General features: G+C 35.1%; 1 protein-coding gene across 5 annotated transcripts in view; it reads left to right on the top strand.

The window, feature by feature from the left end:
* Nucleotides 1–11,144, top strand: part of sfl (N-deacetylase and N-sulfotransferase sfl) — a 248,848-nt gene that overhangs the window by 66,260 nt on the left and 171,444 nt on the right. For 3 of the 5 annotated variants that reach the window (XM_017613521.1, XM_017613513.1, XM_017613503.1), the window contains one exon: nt 5,383–5,455. The exons of the other annotated variants lie outside the window; for them this stretch is intronic. The gene's annotated coding sequence lies outside the window, so the exon portion shown is untranslated. The remainder of the gene's footprint in view (nt 1–5,382; nt 5,456–11,144) is intronic. 5 annotated transcript variants of the gene reach the window in all.

The following is an 11,144-nucleotide window of genomic DNA, read 5'->3' as shown; positions in this document are numbered from 1 at the left end:
AAGTTCGTTTTCATGTATGCACTATTTCGGTTTTTGCCATATGCATTACTTCGGTTTCGAGTCGAAACTGTGCTTGTATGCATTACTTCGGTTTTTCTCATATGCATTATTTCGGTTTTCAAACGAAAGAGTGCATATGCATAATTTCGGTTTTTCTAATATGCATTATTGCGGTTTTCAACCGAAACTGTGCATATATGCATTATTTCGGTTTTTTTCATATGCATTATTTCGGTTTTCAAACGAAAGAGTGCATATGCATAATTTCGGTTTTTCTAATATGCATTATTGCGGTTTTCAACCGAAACTGTGCATATATGCATTATTTCGGTTTTTTTCATATGCATTATTTCGTATGCACAGTTTCCATATGCACAATTTCGTTTATCATTAGGGTGAATTGCCCACCTATGGAACACTTTTCAGCCTGCCCTATGCTGCCATCCGCGTAAGTCCGTCAACAACTCCGCTTGCTCCTTGTTCGGGCTAACCCCGTTTATACTGTTTCTTCTTCTTATTTGGCTGTACAGCCGTTCGTCGTTTTAGATAGAGACCAATTGTTTACTCATCTGCTAATCAGCAACCTGTTTCTTTTAGGTAATATAAAATACGTCATTGATATCTAGAAAAGCCCATATGACTGTGTCCCTTTTCCAAGCTATCCCGAACCTGGTAAAGAGCAGTGTCAGTAGAATCATGGACTTGATGAGAGAGAGGGCTCGGTTTTTCAATTGCCTAACGAGTCGAACCAACCCTACTGTTGGTGGTGTTGATGCTCGATCCCAAAAGTCTTCCACAGCTCCAGAGTTCTTCTTTTGGACTACATATATTTCCAATCGAAACTACCATAAATTGAAACGAGCGAGATTTCCGGCAGTAGCGCACCATTTTTTCACTATTTGATGTCGACAAATCACTTTCTTTTATCTTTAATCTTCAGTGCAGCAAACTCTTTTAAGCTTTCTAATGGGATTTTAAACACTGTAGATACATCTGTCCACTTTCAAAGTCATAAATATCAGTTTAACCGTCTACTCTCATACTCCTAGTCCCGAGCAACTTCTCAGTGAAGAATTACTCCCATATCTTATACGCAAAATTCGTAACTTGACTTTTCCACTTTTTTTTTTTCTTACAGCCTTTTCAACGGCATCTAAAAGTGACCTTTCTTTCTCAGCTCGCTTAATTGAAAACGACATCATTCTTGAAATTCTTAACGTCTTTCACACTCCATTTGGCGCATTCCGGCTCGAAATATACACACTTTTTTCAAGCCTGCAACTTTTATTTAGTGCCTTTGTTCTGAATTCTACTTAATTCAATAAATTATTCTTTTCGCGCAAGTCCATTGCGATTTCTGCTTGCCACCCGAGCTTACTGCTGTAGTTGACAAACTTTTTAAATTAATTCCCAGCTTTTCAAAGCAGCTCAACATATCTCTCGTCTGTTTATATCTGCCGCGTTGTACGTATGTATGTATGTATGTAGGTCTGGGCGCCAGTTTCCCAGCGCAGAGTGCCGCTTGCCCATCTGTTGCATTGTTCGTTCGTACGCATGTCCGTCCATGAATTGAAATGCATTCGCGCACTCGGTGCGTAAATTTTTTTGTATAACTACATACATGCGTGCGTCAGCTATGTAGTGTCAGCAACAACGCTAGTTTACGAGGCTGGAGTAAATATGTGGGTGGGTGGGTGCGTGCGTACGGCGATCTGTGTGTCGCTCGCCAGACGTAGCGTTGTTAAACTAACATTTGTCACCCGTTTGGCGACTCGCATAGTCTTGGCAGCTGTAAGGTTGAATGCTTGATTTTCCATCTTTATCCATGCCTGTCTCTGCCTGCCTGTTTGTTTGTCTCAACTGCCTGGCCATCCAATCTAATCTAAATTTTTCTCCATCTCATCGCCTATTAGTGATTGTGATCTGTTGACTCTTGGCATGCGCTGAATTCTTTGCCATAATTTTTCATGACTACACTTCAAACTAAATTTAGTTCTAGTCGCGCCACTTTATTTGCTTTACTATTTCTTCCCGCTATGTTCCTTTTCATCTGTGTTGCTTTGTATTTCTTAGTCCGTTGCATGGCTAGGGCACCAATTAATTGCCAGTTCGTAATGTTGCTCATGTCCTATTGTCTAGCCTTGATGCAGTTTGTCTTTAATTAAGCAAGAAAGTTAATTGTCTCATTTATGAAGACATCAAAATGCACGAAGTAGTAAAGAATATTTAGGATTCACTTAATTAGCTAAGAGAGCTTAGGGTTTTTAATACTTAGGAGAATCAGCTTGAGTTCTTTAATTAAACACACAGTAAGCATATTATTTTAAAGCCTTTTTTTAGTTCCTCGTAAATTTATCTGTTTTAGAAAACAAAGTCTGCTTTTTCTGGCGTCACCGCTTTTCAGTGTAAAGAGCTGAGTAGAATAACTCAAAAGTCTTGGGAATCTTTTTCGAAGATGTATTCTCAAACACCACCTACCTAAGGAAGACAAATAAATTTATGCGACCTTTTTTTAAAATGAAAAGGNGCTCGCGATTCTATGGCCATTTTGAGGGAAAACTTCGGAGAACAATTCATCTCAAGAAATGGACCGGTAAGTTGGCCACCAAGATCATGCGATTTGACGCCTTTAGACTATTTTTTGTGGGGCTACGTCAAGTCTAAAGTCTACAGAAATAAGCCAGCAACTATTCCAGCTTTGGAAGACAACATTTCCGAAGAAATTCGGGCTATTCCGGCCGAAATGCTCGAAAAAGTTGCCCAAAATTGGACTTTCCGAATGGACCACCTAAGACGCAGCCGCGGTCAACATTTAAATGAAATTATCTTCAAAAAGTAAATGTCATGGACCAATCTAACGTTTCAAATAAAGAACCGATGAGATTTTGCAAATTTTATGCGTTTTTTTTAAAAAAAAAGTTATCAAGCTCTTAAAAAATCACCCGTTACTAATTTGTACCCAATCGGGACCATAATTGTGTAAGAAAAATAACCGCTTTATTGTAAACACTGCCAATTACGATATTACTTATTCTATGTATTCTAACCAGGGACCGAACATAACAGTTAATTAAGAAAACTGTCATGGAAAAATTTACTATGGAAGAAATGTTCTACTACTAAGTAATACATATCAATCGATTTCTTTTTTCACCGATACTCAAATTTTAAAATAAATTTTTATGCAAAATTAAAAAAAACAATTATTTTTGATTTTTATCTAAATAAATCTAAAATATCAATAATTTTTGGTTTTTATATTATATGCCTCAGATAACAGTTATTGAAGACTTTTATTTATAAAAGTCATCCATAAACATCAGTCAGTGACTTTTACTTTTTAAAGTCATCAATAAAAATCAGTCAGTGACTTTTACTTTTAAAAGTCATCAATAAAAATCAGTCACCGACTTTAATTTTTTAGATCATTCGTTCAAAAGTCATTAACGTTTTTCGAAGTTAAGAAGGTGTTGTGAAACAAAAGTTTACCACGCCTTATACAAATGACTTTTATAAGTATGATTTAAAAAATAAAGATCAGTGACTGATTTTTATTTATGACTTTTATAAATAAAAGTCTTCGATAACTGTTATCTAAGGCATATAATTTAAAAATCAAAAATAACTGTTATTTGCAGATTATTAGATAAAAATCAATACTAATTGTTATTTTGGATTTATAAAATAAAAGTCAGAAATAACGGTTATTTAAGGAGTAATTTAATAAAAATAAAAAAATAATTGTTAAAGAGCAATTTTTTTTAATAAAAGTTGTAACTGTTACGGTCCCTGATTCTAACCAAACAACATCAATGCAAACCAAACTAAACCAGCGCAAAAGAAACTAAACGAAAACGAAACCAAATAAAACCTAAATCCAAACTTTCACTCAAAACTAAACCAGAGCAAACCAAAACCTAAATCAAATCCAACTGAAATCAAGCCAAACCAAAATTTAGCCTAATTTAATCTAATCATTGTACCTCATTTTACCTAATCTAACCTAGTGCGGTTTTCTGGTTTCTGGACTTCAAGAGTGCCGGAGCGATGGTAGTTCAGGACCGGATTCAAGCATAGGCTACATAGGCGCTAGCTTAGGGGCCCGCGCCATAATACAAAAAAAATATAAGAAATTAAAAAAAAACTTCCATTTCCATGGTCACAAGAGCCAAAAAAAAAAACATTTAAAAATTTCTTTATGTGCATTACATGCTATTTTTGAAGGTCTCTTTGAATATAAGAATAATTTTACCTTTTTAGAGTTTTTGATTTTTTTTTTACATGAATACAGCATGTAATAACTAAAAAAAATTAAAATGTCAGCCAAAATTTATGTTCATTTTTTGTTTTAATTTCATCATACTGATTTCGAGTTAAAACGGGAAATCAAAGGAATTTTTGTATTCAACGATAATTTTCATCCTAAACTCTCTCTCTCAAAAGTTTAAAAATACTTTTAAAGGATAAATGTTAAATTTCGCCAGTTTTTGTCATTTCTCGAAACATTAGATTTTGTCACAAAAAAAGTTCATTTTCTACCACGTGTTTCGATGAATGCAAAATGCCTTGTCCGGAATGCACCTAACGCCAGTTGAAGCTACCAAAATTTGGTCTATTCGTTTTTGGCCATAAATATAAAGACAACAAAATTTAAAAAATAAAAGGTGTTTAAACATTTGCGCATTGTAGACTTACGATGAATACCACACTGTTTTCTCCGGAATTATTTCACATCCTAATTATACACTCAAAGTAAAAATGCACAATATGCTATAAATTATGCAACCTTTCAGCTTAACTCATTTCAAAATTAATCTTAATAAAGTTTTCAGGCTAAAGGATAGTAAAATTTAATGACTTCGACATGTATGTACGCATGTATGTGTGTAGGTGTGCGCTTTAAATCTCATTAAAATCCAATTACATGCTACAAATAACTACATATTTTAAATTTTATCTCATGTGTACATTAGGGTGGTCCTTAAAAAATTAAATGAACAAATTTTACCAGTCTCACCCCCACAATCGGTAATACCACGACCACAGATATCGCGTTTAATACCCAAATTCGATACTCCTAAAGTCGAAGATATCACATATACATTTTGGTCTCGGTTGGAGTCGTTTAAGACGTTTTCATGGGGTAATCTGAAGTCTGATCCCTGTGCGACACGCCTTAACCGACTCCAGTCACGGCCAAAATTTATATGTGATATCTTCGATTATAGCAGCATCGACGTAGGGGTTTAGGCTTAGGAAATCTGATGTAAAAATTTGCTTCCAACATTTAAAAACCACCCTAATGTACATACATATTCATGTATTTGCCTACATATATATAAATATAACTTAAATAAAATTTTTCTCTTTTTTTTTTTGCAGACATCTGATTGTAATCCAATCAATCTCTTCCGCACATTGTATGCATACAAAAAGCCAATCGAAATAACTGAAGGTATGTAAGTAAATATGTAGTCTATATGTAAATTTAAATTTTCCCTAAATTCTTTAATGCCGTTGAATTTTATGCCGCAAATATATGTACATAGGTATGTATGTATGTGTTATGAGCAAATATTTCTCGCATCCAAACAAGAAAAAATAATAATGTAAGGAAGTTAAAGGAGATGCGATATGCGATACACACACACACACACATCCTTAACATATTTGGCGCACTTAACAAGCAAAATATTTGTATTGCATATTTTTCGCTAGAAGAAATTTCACTTATGCTTAGCTTTGCAGAGTGTGTGCAAAAAGAAAATATTTTCAGTTTAGTAATTTGGGCAATGTTTACAATCTAGATTTTTGCACTTAAAAATTTCAAGTTCGTCGAATGTAGTTTCACACTCGACGAAGAGATGCTGTGTGCCGATTTGGCTTTTGGTGAATACCTGGAGTATGGTCTTAAACCACTCTGCTATAACTCAAACAGTTCTTTGACGCTGGACTTAAGCCTTTCATACACACAACACGCTCAACAAGACCTTTTATATATTTAGCTCATTTGGCTGGATTGAGTAGATCACACTTAAATTCTAACCGACGAGCATGCAATCGTTCCACTACCTATATTCTGCATAAAAATGCTTACATTTTATCAGCTCCCCGCCAATGTACTTGAATATCTTGCCTCCAGCACCATTGTAGTTTTTTAGCCTCGAAATTGAAATCGAGATAGCCTCGAAACAGAACAGAAGCAATTAAGCAGGCAGAAGTTACCTAACTGCGCCAAGTAAACCGCAAGCTTCTTTATAGACAGGAATTGATCCATATTTCTTGACACCTTCCCTTGCAAGAATTCGTAGTCGCTAGTAGGAAATTTTGTGGCATCATATATAGTTTTCCGTTGGCTGATGGGAAGCTGTATTAATTTCTTAGCCAATTGAAGTGGAATGGTAATCTTTTGTACAGTGTGATACCAGATTTTGTCAGAAAAAATACCCCTTTTCAGCACTGTGTGCCCTTTACCGGTCCGCCATGGAGAAGAAGACTTCCTCTCTCCGCTTAGTAAAATTCTAATGTGTTGTTGAAAGAAAATTCCTTTGCTAATATTATAGTCCTAGCACTTTTATCCGTTTAGGCTATTTGGTTTTTCAGCAAACTTTCAAAACTTTTAATAAGAATCTTCGCAGCAATTTTGGTTTGCAGTTTTGTAGCCCATTTAATTCTAGTATAATGAAGTGCAAGTTTCAGGTTGGTAAAAAATTCCCTTGATTTTTGAGCATTTTTTTAGTTTGAAGGTGTTTCACGTTCATAAAGTATGTTCGACAATTTTCTTTCATATCGAAGATACTGCCAGCGAAAAAAAAGCCCAAAACTTAAAACTTACATTTATTATACTAGTATTAAATGTGCTACAAAAAAAATTTGAAATTTTGGTGAAAATTTGCAGAATTTGTACATATATTTTTTGTACAAAGTTTGCAATGTTAATTTATAAGGCGTTTGTTGTATAGCCAGCTAGACTTTTATAAAAAATTTAAACTATTAAATAAACAAAAGAAAAATAGTTGAAACTGGTTAAAACATCGCAGTCCTATTATTTCGTACACCACTGTACTACCCGTAGTAAATGGAAAAACGTTTATGACCAGTACATAAAAAATAAAAAAAAAAATACTTCCGATTACTTGTTGCACTGAATGCACACTTTCGTCAGTACATAGTACATATTATTTCACTTTCCAACATCGCACTACTTTTCGTCACGTATACGCCCCCGTGCGCGTCTAATGTAATAAGCAATAAGCAAATTCAGTCGCGCATGAAAGTGTCTATTGCTACTTATGGTATACATAGCTTATGGGTTATGCTTTTTGCCATTGGCAATTCGACGCTGATCCAAAATATAACAACAAAAATTAATGGAAAGTGTTTGAATGCCCTGCGGCCAAAAACAATTCACCCAAACAAGTCAATCTCAAGCGCTTTGCAGTCCCTAGACGGAAAAGCATAAAAATAATTTCGCTAATAANGGGGGGGGGGGGGGGGGGGGGGGGGGGGGGGGGGGGGGGGGGGGGGGGGGGGGGGGGGGGGGGGGGGGGGGGGGGAATGCATACTTTGATTATAAGTATTTATCGCGAGCAAAATTTGTGGTTAAGTAGTCGCCCTCCCTCGGCTCTCAACACGCACCCCTCCAATAACCAGTGGCTCCAACAAAAAAAAAAAAATACAATACATACTCAACGTTTGGGTTGCATAGCAGTACCAACGAGTGAAAGCGCTGGTGATTTCTCGTTTTAAGTGACAGTGAGTCGCATATCCACATGGAATATAGCAGCGTAGATTAAGCTGAGAGCAAAAACAAAAAAAACAAAACTTATACGGGATAGCGAATTTCGAAATGTGTCAACGAGTATAAACGAGTTGTATGTATGTATATGTGTGTGCGTTTATGTTGAGCTGCAGAAGTGTCATTTACGAGCGCAATGCTTCCTATGGCATAAATAGATTAAATTGCTTTTATGTCCTTATGCCAGAGCTCCTCCTCCAGTACGGTACGGTCCGAGCTTATGGTGGGCAAGCGAGTGGCTGTTTGTCTGGCTGTAATGTTGTTTTTTTGTTACTCTTTCGTTTTGTTTTTTGTTTTTTTTTGTCTGGTTGTCTTCTCAGCAGACTGTCTGCCAAAAATGGAGCTGTGTTGGTCTTCTTTCATAGTTTCATTTTCATTTTTATTATTTTGTTTTGCTTATTTTTTGCATTGCTGCTTTTGGTTTGAAACGTTGGGCAGTTTTTGCTGCCTGTATTTTTCTTATGTCTGGCGATAGTTTTGTCAAGTAGCTTAATTTTTACGCAACAATGCACACATAATAAATTTGTTATTCCTTCCATATTTTTTGTTGTTGTTGTTGCACTTGTTTCTTGTTTTTGTGAATCTTAACGACTTGATTTACAATTTTTATTAGCTAGCTGCTGACACATTCGTTGTCTAATGCTAATTGGTTATTAACCAAATGGGAGTTGTTGCTGAATTCATTAACAGAATTACTTGACTGGTTCATTGATTCTTGGACGCTGAGCTTTTTGCTAGACTTAATGAACTGTCTGGTTGTTTTAATAGCAGGATTAAATGGATGTATAAGAGTCAGGCTGTAACCTACTGGCATGTGGTACAGGGTGAAGGGCAATCCAAGAGATTTTTAACTTCATTTCGTAGGGTGCCTAAGTGACTGCTTAGTGTGAGCCAAGGAATTTCATTGGTCAGCTGGCAGAATACTACAAGCTAAGGTACCATCTCTGTAGAATGATAAATTCTGAGGAGACCAACCAAAGGGGTTGCGGACTGGCGCACAGTGCCGCCTAGGTGGGGAAAAATCGAAAAATTCGTTATCTGCAATGTGAACGTGTTTGGTATTTTTGTAAAGACATTTTATCCACTAAAAATAATTAAACAGAAATTTCCCTAAAAAATAAATTATATGCCGCCAGCAAGCCATTAAAGCCGACAAATTTTATACTAAGAATTTTAATAAGAGCCTAGACATGCGTAAGCTCTTCACGGAAAAAAAATTTCAAAAATAAATTTTTTATTTCCATATAGATAGTAGAGAATTACAGGAATAAAAATTTTGGAATAAAATTAATCACAGGGTGTCCCTGCGGTGTTCCCGAAAAACGGAAAAACATTTTTTTTAAACAAAATTGAAAAAAAATGCTAAATTTTAATGGAATGAATAAAAAACAAGTAAGAAAGTCTAAGTTCGGGCAGAGCCGAACATTAAATACCCGGCGCACGTATTAAATATATGTTTTTCGCCTTACCGAAAGCTACGGCTACATGGTAAGCCGGGGCGTATCAATTTTGAGTAAATTAGAGTCCTTAAATTTCGATTTTGAAGTNACGGACAGACGGACAGACGGACAGACGGACAGACGGACGGACAGACAGACATGGCTTAATCGATTTCTTTTTTCATCCTGATCATTTATGTATACATTTGTCTACATCTATCTCGATTCGTTTTGGCTGTTACAAACAACCGTTATGTGAACAAAATTAATATACCCTTGTGCACAAGTGCGCTCGGGTATAAAAATATATAAAAATAGTTTCGATTCGTTCTAGTTTCAAAAATGAAGTGTCAGATTAAAAAGACTGACCTTTGGAAAATATAATGTTCTTTGTTTTTTTTTTTAAGAGTTGCCACCTGTTAAAAAATTTAGATTGTTAAAAAATTAGATTCAAATTTTTTTTATAAGGTAAATGAATGATTAAGAGATGGGTATCAATCGAAATGCGTATTAACTACATGTAGAGGGTTGCCACCTGTTTATAATATCAAATTTCATTCGAATTAAAGGAATTAAGTAATTGAAATAGACAGGTATCACCAAATGGGAGTCAGACGAAAGAGGTTTAAGAAGGTTTTAGCTTGAAAATATTATGAAAAGGGTTTCCACCTGTTTGTAAAGTCAAATTTAGTTAAACTAAAATAATAATTGTGTCAAACCAAAGGTTTACGACATCGTATGTGTTATTTTATTACACATACATACATATATTGTCAATCAGTGATTTGTTCTGATTACATTCCTTTTAAATTACTGGACTCTTAAATTAACTCAGGAATCGATATCGATATCTTCACTTGACTATCGGAATGCTTACCAATTCAAAAAGTTGACTAGTTAATACTGTGCCTTTCCTAAACCAAATAAACTTCTGCAGTGGGTACTATTTGCCAATATTCGCACATTTATGCGCATTCACGATTACCAGAAGACTACTTCATAGGATTAAAAGTTTCTATAGTTTCTGCATCATTAAGTACTTTCTGACTACATTTAAGTACGTCAAACCAAAATGGGACATAGCTTAACCATGATTAAGTAGTAATCAAATGCTTGCCATTGGAACGTGCTGCTAGGAAAATTTTTTGAATGCAAAAGCCACCAGAACAAGTTGAAAATCAACCTCGTTGCAAAGCATCCTTACTTATTTGATTCGTTTTAATTGTTCTCTCTTACTCGTATCATTTTTTTTGCTATCCTTCTTAATTGCGGACAGTAGTAGTGCCATACAAAAAAAAAATAAAAAATAAAAAATCAACGTCATCATCATTAGTCGAATACCCATAATATATGACGAGCGAAATATTGATTTATGTCGTCGCTAATGTGCTTTAATTTACTTCCTTTTCGACTTCCATCACTTTTTTGCTTAACTATTTTATACCCCCATCCTTTTTCTTACACACCCACAAAGCGTTCATACGTTTTACTTCCTTTTATTTAGTTCTTTTTACTGTTGCTTCTAATCGGTTGGGCATTCAGCTAAATGGTATACCAGTATGTATGTACATATGTAAATATTTATATGTCAGCTTGCTTTAATGCTGAAGTAAATTGGCGGGTGAGTGCATTTAAAATCCGATTTGTCACACTGGTGAACATATCCATTTACATACATATGTGCGTATATATGTACATATTTAGATAGTATGTGCGTATAAATGCTCAAGCTTAAATTACTACCCCCTTTACTGTTTTTCAAACCGGAAATAAGTGATTTTTCATAATTTTATGCTTTTTCATCATAGGCACATATGCACATAAATATGTAATGCTATATACATAAGTTAGTGAATATGTAGTGAATTTTGTGAATTTTTTTTTCTACACATAGCGGCAAGCATTAG

This window comes from Rhagoletis zephyria, unplaced genomic scaffold (genome assembly GCF_001687245.7).
Source record: "Rhagoletis zephyria isolate East Lansing unplaced genomic scaffold, Rhagoletis_zephyria_1.1 Rzeph_scaffold_00017, whole genome shotgun sequence".
NCBI classification, from domain to species: domain Eukaryota; kingdom Metazoa; phylum Arthropoda; class Insecta; order Diptera; family Tephritidae; genus Rhagoletis; species Rhagoletis zephyria.
The sequence above is the reverse complement of the archived record's forward strand: the minus strand, read 5'-3'. Positions and strand labels throughout refer to the sequence as shown.